Here is a 9,741-nt window from a genome sequence, read left to right as displayed (position 1 = left end):
TTAATAGGGTTTTTGGGACCTTTCCTGCCCTGCCACCTCGCCTATTTTTTTAAAACAAAATATTGATATTTCAATAAAATAATATCGGAATATTATTGCTAATCTTTGAAATCGATATTAATAACAATGTCAAATATAAAAAGTATAGAAACTTCATCTTCTTTCTATTTAGAGAATCTGGGGGAGGGGGAGGGGAGGAACGAGATGAATAGATAAAAAGAGAGAAAATGAGACCGAAAAAAAAAAATCTTAACACAGGGAGAATAAAAAAAAAATGGATCTTACTCTGATTTTGCAGGAGTCCCGGATTTCGGCACGGCACACGACGAGCCTTCTTTATCCTCTTCTTCCTTACTTTGACAGCTGTAATTTGATTCCAAATAGTTCGCTTCGCTCTGCAGACCACCGCTGCCTTCAGTGATATCGCATCCTCCCCGTCCAACATGTCGGAAGTTTTTGCTTCTATTCTTTCCAATATCTATTGCCCCCTTTCAAAAAATGGTTCAGCTCAACCGTTTCACTTGTGAGTCTCTCTAGATCAGACACATCCCTTCTGAGTTCCTGGGGTGTCGCTGCACGGATCTTTATCCATTTAGGGTGTTAGCATGTGCCTGCGCTATCGTAACTTCTTGTAAAGAAAATCCGTCCCCTACGATAGCTGAGAGTAGGGAACGGATTTTCTACAGGTGCTTGTAGGACTGCCGGTCTTACTATTTTCTTGCTCATCATCTTATTTTTATTCAGTGAAGTAAGGTGGGAGAGGGAACCAGAAGGACGAAAAAATAAAAGGAAAAAGAAACAAAAATTTAAGAAAAAAAAATCTTAAGCTCAGAGAGAATAAAAACAATGGATCTCACTCTGACCTTTCGAGAGGGCCCCGTGTTTCGGAAACATTTATGTCAGTACTGCTTGAAAAGATAAAAAAAAGAAAGAAAAGGGGGTTTTGATATTGCACACACAAAGGCAACTTGAATACTGCTTTATTCTTAAAGTAAATATTTTTTACATTTTATATAGATTTGTTTACTATTTACCTGAGGCTTTAAGATTACCTCTGGACCTACACTATATTAGACCGTAACTTGACTGTAATATAAATGAAAATTGGTAAATTAAGAGTTTGCAAATAAAACATGAGAATGAAAAAAGTTTCGGCTAAGTTATACGAGTCTTTAATATTAGAGCTGAATGCCTATGTATTTCGTACAATATCTAAACTTATAATCTCTTACATTTATCTTCTAACTTATAAGTGTAAATAATATTTGAAGATAAATTAGATCGTGTACATCACTAGAGTAGGGTTGGCTGACTATTTTTTGTTACTAAGCAGGTGTTTGGCACGTGTCTACGACCGATGGTGTCTAACTATGTAAGCTGTTGCCAATTTTTGTTTGAAAATATTAGATTCTTACTCTTAATGTGTAAGGGCAATGTAATGGTGATCATATATTTAAAATTCAAATATTTCTATCTATTTATATAAATCTTCAGTTTGAAATAATCCAATTACGTAATTACATTACACTTTGAAAATTGTAACGGGTATTAAATAAATATTTAAAATGTAATAAATTTTCTGTTTACCTTGAGTTATAAACTGTTGAACCATTTTAAATAAAATAGGGTTATAATTAGTTCTACCGAATTAACTGATAAAATTATTCATGAGAAATTAATTGTTTTTACGCAACAACCAAATGTCTATATTATATTCAGTATATTCATGAATTAATTAAATATTCAGTCATATAATTGTATTATTTTTGGGTTTCAAGATAAAATATCAGTGATCGGGAAATAGGATTTGGTTCAGTAACAATTCGATACTATTATGTGTATTGCATGATGATGAATAATAGGATGTGGAATAATAAAATCGATCGAGTAAATTGTAAATTATTGCAAAATAAGGAATGTTTAGCATAGCTCAAAAAGTATACATTTTTATTTCAGGGTTATCATTTGCAAATCTATTTTGATTCTTTATGAAGAATAAGAAAAAAATATTACTGATTATATAAAATGATTTTCTATATTCTAAAAATTAAATAAACATAATAAGGTTTATTGTAAAGTAGGTCAACAATTTTTTTTTTAGTGAAAGCAAATCATATTCGTTTTTAGCGTTGTCTGAAACCCTCAAATAACCATTTTTCAAAAAATTAAAAATAATAGATTTTTCATTTTTTTTTTTTGAGAATTTGGTTCTTTATTCTGGTGATCATTATACATAGAATCGTCCATAGTTCCTCTGTATTTTATCCAATTTCTACTTTCGTACAACCGTTGGAAAGCTGAATGTCCCCTCTCTTATCCTACATTAAAATTTAGATTTATTGCCCTTATAAGGCCGAAAGATTAGTTTCAAATAAAGAAAAACCTTCCAAACGTTTGAACATTGTTCATTACATGAACATTTAATAGGTCAGTCATTCTGAATTGTTTCAATACAGTACTAAAATTGAAGCACAATGATGGTTATTATATAAAATTATACATGTAGGTTTATTAGGAGGATTGTTTTTATTCTGGTGACCATTGTTCAAACCATTTGCTATTACAGCAATAGCGAAACATTGCCGGGTCTGCTAGTACTCCATAAACAAATTATACAATGGGGCTGCATTTCACAAAAAAAATGTATACCAATAGCACTTGGAATGTATTCAATTTATTTATATTTATATATTCATACTGATATATATATATATATATATATATATATATATATATATTGATTTTAGTCATTTGATATATATTGATTTTAGTCATTTGATATATATTGATTTTAGTCATTTGATATATATTGATTTTAGTCATTTGATATATATTGATTTTAGTCATTTGATATTTTTTAAATTATAAACTAGCTGTTTCTTTTAATTATATGATATTGTATTTACAGAAAATACCAAATTTATTTTTTTATTCAATTTTTATTGTTGAAGCAGGGTTTAGAAACAAGCAGATAGGGTCAGGAATTTATTTGAACTTGGTAAACATATTTATGTTGGAAATCTCTTTCTGGCTTTCGAATCAGGCCCCTCGCTATCTAACTCCCTTTTTAAACTAATATTTCTTTCTTTTTTTTTTGTGATTAAAACATTTATCACTATATATTTAAACCTCCAAGTATATAATCTATCCAATTTACAATAAGTCAAAAGTTATGACTGTAAATTCCACTTTAAATAAATGTATCTCAGATTATTCAACCACCACCCCTTTTGATTTATAGTCACAGTGATGGAATTCCTAATCAGCCCTGGAGAGATTTATGTTATGAATTAGAGAAACAGTATCATATGACCCGTAAATCATAGAAATATTTTCTCTCTCCTTGACAAATCATACTTTTATTTGACATCAAATTTATAAATTAAAATTTTGAGGAATTAATCATACAGAATAAATAATAATAATTCATTATGATTGAGTTGTGTCTGCAGTATATTTATGGCAATATGTTGAGAAAAAAAGTGACAGTATCGTCAGCAAACATAGCTATGATGGCATGTGTGGACTGTATGATATCATGGGTACTGGATATGGGTACCGACATACATGTGTAGGTAAAATTCGTTTTATTTATTCTGACAGTAAATGTTCAACTATTGAGAAATGAGAACAGAATATCATATATGTATTTCTGAGTGTCTACTTTCTTTAGTTTGTGTAGAAAACCCCAATGCTAAACCTTATCAATGGCTTGTCGGAAGTCCAAGAATGAGAATATCATGTGTTTTCCACTCCATTTCATATCTCTTTACTATGAATTTTGATAATCTTGATAGTTGGTGTGCAGTGAAATGACTATCCTGAAAACCAAATTGAAAATATTGAATAATGCTGTTAAACTGAAAACAAGAAGTAAGATGTATTTTAATAACAGATTCATAAAAATGCATTACCATTCATAAAACTACTGGTTGGTGTTACAAACTCCATTATCTCAAGCTTTTATCGAAAGTATCAAGTTTGGCAATATGTTTTTTTTTTTTAATAATTTATTTATTGTTATTTAAAACTGTATAAAAATATATAAAACAAGTAAAATTTGCTGTAGGTGACATAGTGACATGATACAAACATGTGGAGAATCTACCCATTGATAGAACTCCAATAACATTTCTAGTGGAGAAGATTTCGAGGCCATCTTATTTTCAGACGCCTAGGAGGATTATTAGGTAATGAAGGAGAAACCTGGTTAGAAACAAGTGGATTTGGGTGGTTGAGAAGTTTATCATGGAAGGATTGGTTTCTGGTTCTGGCCAAATCGGCAATATATGAGTCATTGAGGTCCTGATAGATGACTTGATTCGCGACAAAGTAAGGAGTATTAAGGATTTTGGACTGTAAGGATTGGATTCGAGAGGAATTAGATGGTTTAGTTTAGCCCCAAACCTCAACTCCGTAGGCCCAGATAGGCCTTATAATAGTCATTTATAATGGATTGGCAGTTTGGACAGCAGTATGTTAAAAGTAATTTAATAAATTGAAACGTTTAAATCATTTTGTTTTATTTTTTACAATGCTTCCTCATGAAGATAAATAGAGAGTTGTTCGGAAGAGAATGCAGTTTTTTTTTTGCAGCTTTTGCGAGAACTGCACATCGGATCCAAAATTTTTTTGGGTGCAAGGGTGTAATATGTGGAATGTTAACAGCAGTTATTAGTTTTCGCCTTTTTTGATACTAAAAAATAGATCAATTTTATCTGTTCTGAGCTATTATATGACAATAACTATTATTTTAGCTATAGAAAAACGATCGGCTTCAATTTCCCGCTGTATCCTTCGACCCTTTCTTCTACTTAATGACGCAAACCTCTCCAGAACTGATTAAGAATTCTGTCGCCGAGACTATAAATCGAATGGGGGTTGAGGGGAATGAAGGCAGGGGGGTAAATAATCTATGATCTGGAAGAAATATTTGCTACCCGGCTTTTCCATTTCAGTTCCATCTATCAGCCTCCTTTTTAACTGACCTTCCCATTACGACCCGTCCCGGTTAATCACTCGATCTTTTCCTTTCGTGTGCTTTAATTGCTGTACTCCGCTCCGGTGTACAAGGGCTGTATGCGTGAATAGTACTGAATAATGAGATAAAGGATAACGTGGCATAATCATATTGGTAAAAATGTATTGACTATAAAATGTGATTTTTGCTCTCAGAATTTAAAGCAAATTTGTTACTGATATAAAGTCAATAACAAGAAAAAACATGATGAGTTGCTGAGCTCTGTCTCTAGGATCGTATTTTCTCTTCGTTTTTGTTTGGAGGACGGATAAAAAGTGTTTTACTTATTCTATTATAACCTGTGGTACGGTAGGGTCTTTATTAAAACGGACGCTCCTCAAAGCTTCCTAAAAATTGCTTACTTAAGAATAATTGCCCAACTACGACTCTTCGGTAAATGTGCAATTACTCTAAGTGTTGGTCCTCACAAATATATTTTAGACTCACAGAAGCTTTGTCCATCCAGTTCGTGATGGAACGGCACTGGAGGATTGTTTCCATTTTTTGACAAATTGCCCTGCTTATCATGAGAACCGCATTCCATACATGTCGAAACTATGCTTTTTAACAAAAAACAGTTGTATGAATTTTTGTCTTTACCCTCACAATCGGATATTAAATTTCTTATTATATATATAACTCAAAGCCTTATACTTATAGCAGGATACCTATGTTCACAATAAGGTGTATATTTTTTGTTAATTTAATTTTATTATATAAGTAATGTCGTTTTTGTTCTGTTTTTTTTTACTAATGTAGATAGTACCAGTTTGGGTTTACTGTTTGCTATTAGCTTTTATAAATGATTTTTAATTCACCATTTGGTTATTCTGTTTAGTTATGTGGTTATATAATAATCAAATAGTTTGTTGATTGTTATTACAATGATTGTTAAAATATGTACTTTACAGGCTAATTCTATTTGTACTAATACCTTTGTACCCCATAAACAAATAAATAAATAATTATTATTATTCTAATATAAGTTATTTAATCGTTCCATTAATGATTAAAACCGATGCGAAACGGATAAAAAACACAACCCGACCCTTCCTGATGACTTAACTACAATATTTTATCATTTTTGGAAAAAATACTTCAGTAACATGAATACAAGGTATGAAACACTGTATCTTTGATGGTCCAATTTCCATGTTGGTCCTTTTATTTTGTGTTATTATAGGAAATTTCATTATATTTTAGATGTTCTACTCCGATTGAGTTATACGACAAAATTAATTAATCGAAATCTTTTAGGAGTAATGAAATAAATTTAGGACAAAATTGAAATAATTTTGCAGGCTTTCCGGGAAATATTATTTCCAATTGCATTATGCTGTGCTTTGCTAAACATTTAGAAAGTGTAAAATAATAGTACATTATTCTTGTTTTATTCATCATAAGAAAAACTAAATAAATAAAAAAAAAATCCACTTTTTCAATCAAAAGCTTATTTTAAAAGTAACTTACTACATAAGTGCCTTTATAGAAAAAGAGAACCTGAAAATATTATTAAAATTAAAAAAAAAAAGAAAGTTGGGAACAGGTTATAATTTGATGAAAAGACAACAAAAAGGGACTACGGAGGTAGAAAACGTAATTAACGAGAATGAAACGTTAAATGAAAAGAGGTTATCAAGCAAATAACCGCCCGGTGGAGAAATCTTTTATACAGGAACCCCTGCCAAAAAGGAATTTCTTTTAGCTTCTGTGTCCTCTTCAGTTTTTTTTAATTCAGTTCAGTGTACCAGGCTTACACTAGAGCGATCAAGAACAAGCAAGTTTAGCGGAATATTTCCCTTTTTTTTTATTCAATATCACATATTAAATAATAACCCAGTCTTCTTTAGAATATTGCGGATATAGGTCTTCCTATTTTTTTTTTTAATATTCTTTATTCAGAATATTCTTATAAAATTGGTCAAAACGTTTTCGGGTCATTGTCCAACTTTCTAGTGGTGTACAATTATTATTAGTGTTCTTATTAACTGTTAGTTACATTGCGTATTATTACTGATGTATTAGTGTAAGTATTATATATAATAATGTATCTTGGAACACTAATGAAATACATTATGATATGGTTACATTCAGCCCCGTTTGCATTATATCCAATTTATTACGTCCATAAAGAGGTGTACATAGTTGAGCGTAGTTTGCTATGAGATGTTCGGGATTGCGGTCAACAAAGATATACAAATCAACAAAACTTATTTCATTGTGCCGACGTTTCCGCTTGAATTTCAGGCCTTCATCAGTGTCGCTTAGGCGGAGATTCCATCCAAAGTGCCAAAGTCCACTTTGGTGGGTATTTTATTTAGGTTCAATAATTTGGATCTTTTCTATACTGTTTAGTTCGTTGTGAAAATTATCTTCCTTAGTTTCTTTTGTCTGGTACACTATTATTGTTATTTCCTATTGAACTTATTTACGTTACAAAATCATATCTCCCTACTTACAAAAAGTCCAAATGTTAAATTCTAATCAATAATCGTGACTATGGAGATTAAGATAGTTAAGATCTAGATAAGATTAAGATATTTTATCGTATATTTTAACATATTACTTGATATCGGTGGATCATTAGAATTTAAGTATTGAACTAATTATAAGTAGGGAATGTAATTTATATATATCATATCAAAGGGAATGGTCAAATCTTTGTCCACAATAAATTTTTGAATTGCTGGTTAATTAACGTGTTGTTTTAATTATCCCCTGTCACCAAGGAAAGGTTTAAAGATACTGAAATCACCTAACTCTAAGATAGAATTAATTAATTAAGAGTTTTTGGTTTGTAGCTCGGAAAGAAAACGTTTTTTCTTTACGGCTATTGTATGACAATTGATCCGTCTCTTTTCGTTAATTGGTTAAGTCGTGTTGAAGTTATTTCTATTTTTTTTACATTTTTGAAATGAAATAAAAGCCCAATATAGGGCCTATTTAGGTTATAAATTTTATTTTTCGATTTCCCATATCAGAACCCTCGAATAATGGTGTCGTAATTGGAGGATTAAGATAAATTCCAACAAATCCCATCAAATCACCTTTACCCTTCGTCGTAAGTCTACTATTACATACCGTTTCATTTAATAATGTTACTTTTACCACTGTCGAACAATCCACTACCTTGGCCTACATTTGGAAAAACGAGTAACATGGAATCCTCACACAAGACTGAAAAGACAGGAAACTGCACGTCGATTTCGACTATTACAGCATTTACTAGATAAACGGTCTAAACTTCCAACACATTACAAAAGACTGATCTACATGACTGTAATAAGGCCAATTTGGACATATGGAACTGAGCTTTGGGGCTCCATTAAACCTTCGAATTCCTCTCGTATTCAATCCTTACAATCCAAAATCCCAATGCTCCTTACTTTTTCACAAATAAAATCATACATACAGACCTTTATGTTCTCTATGTTACCGATCTGGCCCGAACCAGATATCACTCCTTCCATTATAAACTCCCAAACCACTCAAACCCCCTAGTTTCAAACCTTGCATCCTTTTCCATTCATGACAATCCTCCGAGGCGCCTGAAAAGAAGATGGCCATGAGACAAGCTAAGGTAAAATGTCATTAGAGTGCTACCAATGGGTAGTTGCTCTACACGCCTGTAACACTCCATTTTAACTAAGATCATATTTAATAAATGTATTATGTAATATACAGTTGTAAATATCAATAAAGATATTAAAAAAATTTTTCGATTTTTTTCGAAAATTTGTATTTAAGGGTTTCTCGAGGTTAGCATTAACTTTTTTCACTCCTAAAAAATCTTATACAATATTGGGATGAGTCAGTCTTTATGAATCGTTTTAATATAGTACGAATATACTTATATATCACTAACACAGTGAGAGGATTCGTCTCTTTCCGAAGAATAAGAAAAAAAATATTAAGGGTTTCTTGAGGTGCTAAAAAAGAAATGTCATCTTCTATAGGAATAGCGACGCATTGCATAGTCTATAATATATAAAATAGTTATGTAATATATATAATATATCCGATTAAATATAGGAGACAACAATAGTAGTATACTGGCCCCGAAAAGATTTGCGATTCGAAACGGAAATGATTTATTAATAAAGGACATTAAATAAGGAAGATTTTTTGTTATCACTAACCTACATCTAAAATATATAATAAGGGAAGTCTTGCCATTATTAATAATATAGTAATAAAGAATTAATTTCAATTCAAAGTTCTGTGCTGTGCACACCACACGAGATTTTTTAAATTCATTTAATTACCAAGAATATTTTAACTTTCAGATACCTATGTATGATATTATGAGTAAGAATAAGTTATGCGATCTTAAAAAAATTCGAATCTGGTTTTCAATGGAAAAATAGATTTTAAGGTCTTCTGAATCCAAATTTTTAAGACAGGCAAAATGATGTGTGTCTGTGTATGTAAACACTAGCTCAAAAATGAAGTGTTTTTAAACGGTTTTATTTAGCTCACCACGTTTGTTTTATTATTTATTCTTGGGTCAAATTTAGTAATTCAAATTTCACCCTCTTCCTGTCAACCGATTAATCTGAAATTTTGTATACACTTTGGATTTTGGTGACAATACAATTATGTTTATTCATTATCATTATAAATTCAAGATGGCCGGCGCTACAAAATGGTGGATAATTTATGTTTTATTAATCCCATCAATATGGGTATCAAATGAAAGGGCTCAACAAGCAGAATACAAT

Source organism: Halyomorpha halys, unplaced genomic scaffold (genome assembly GCF_000696795.3).
Source record: "Halyomorpha halys isolate HHAL.00 unplaced genomic scaffold, Hhal_1.1 Scaffold352.1, whole genome shotgun sequence".
NCBI classification, from domain to species: domain Eukaryota; kingdom Metazoa; phylum Arthropoda; class Insecta; order Hemiptera; family Pentatomidae; genus Halyomorpha; species Halyomorpha halys.
This window is presented reverse-complemented; position numbering follows the sequence as displayed.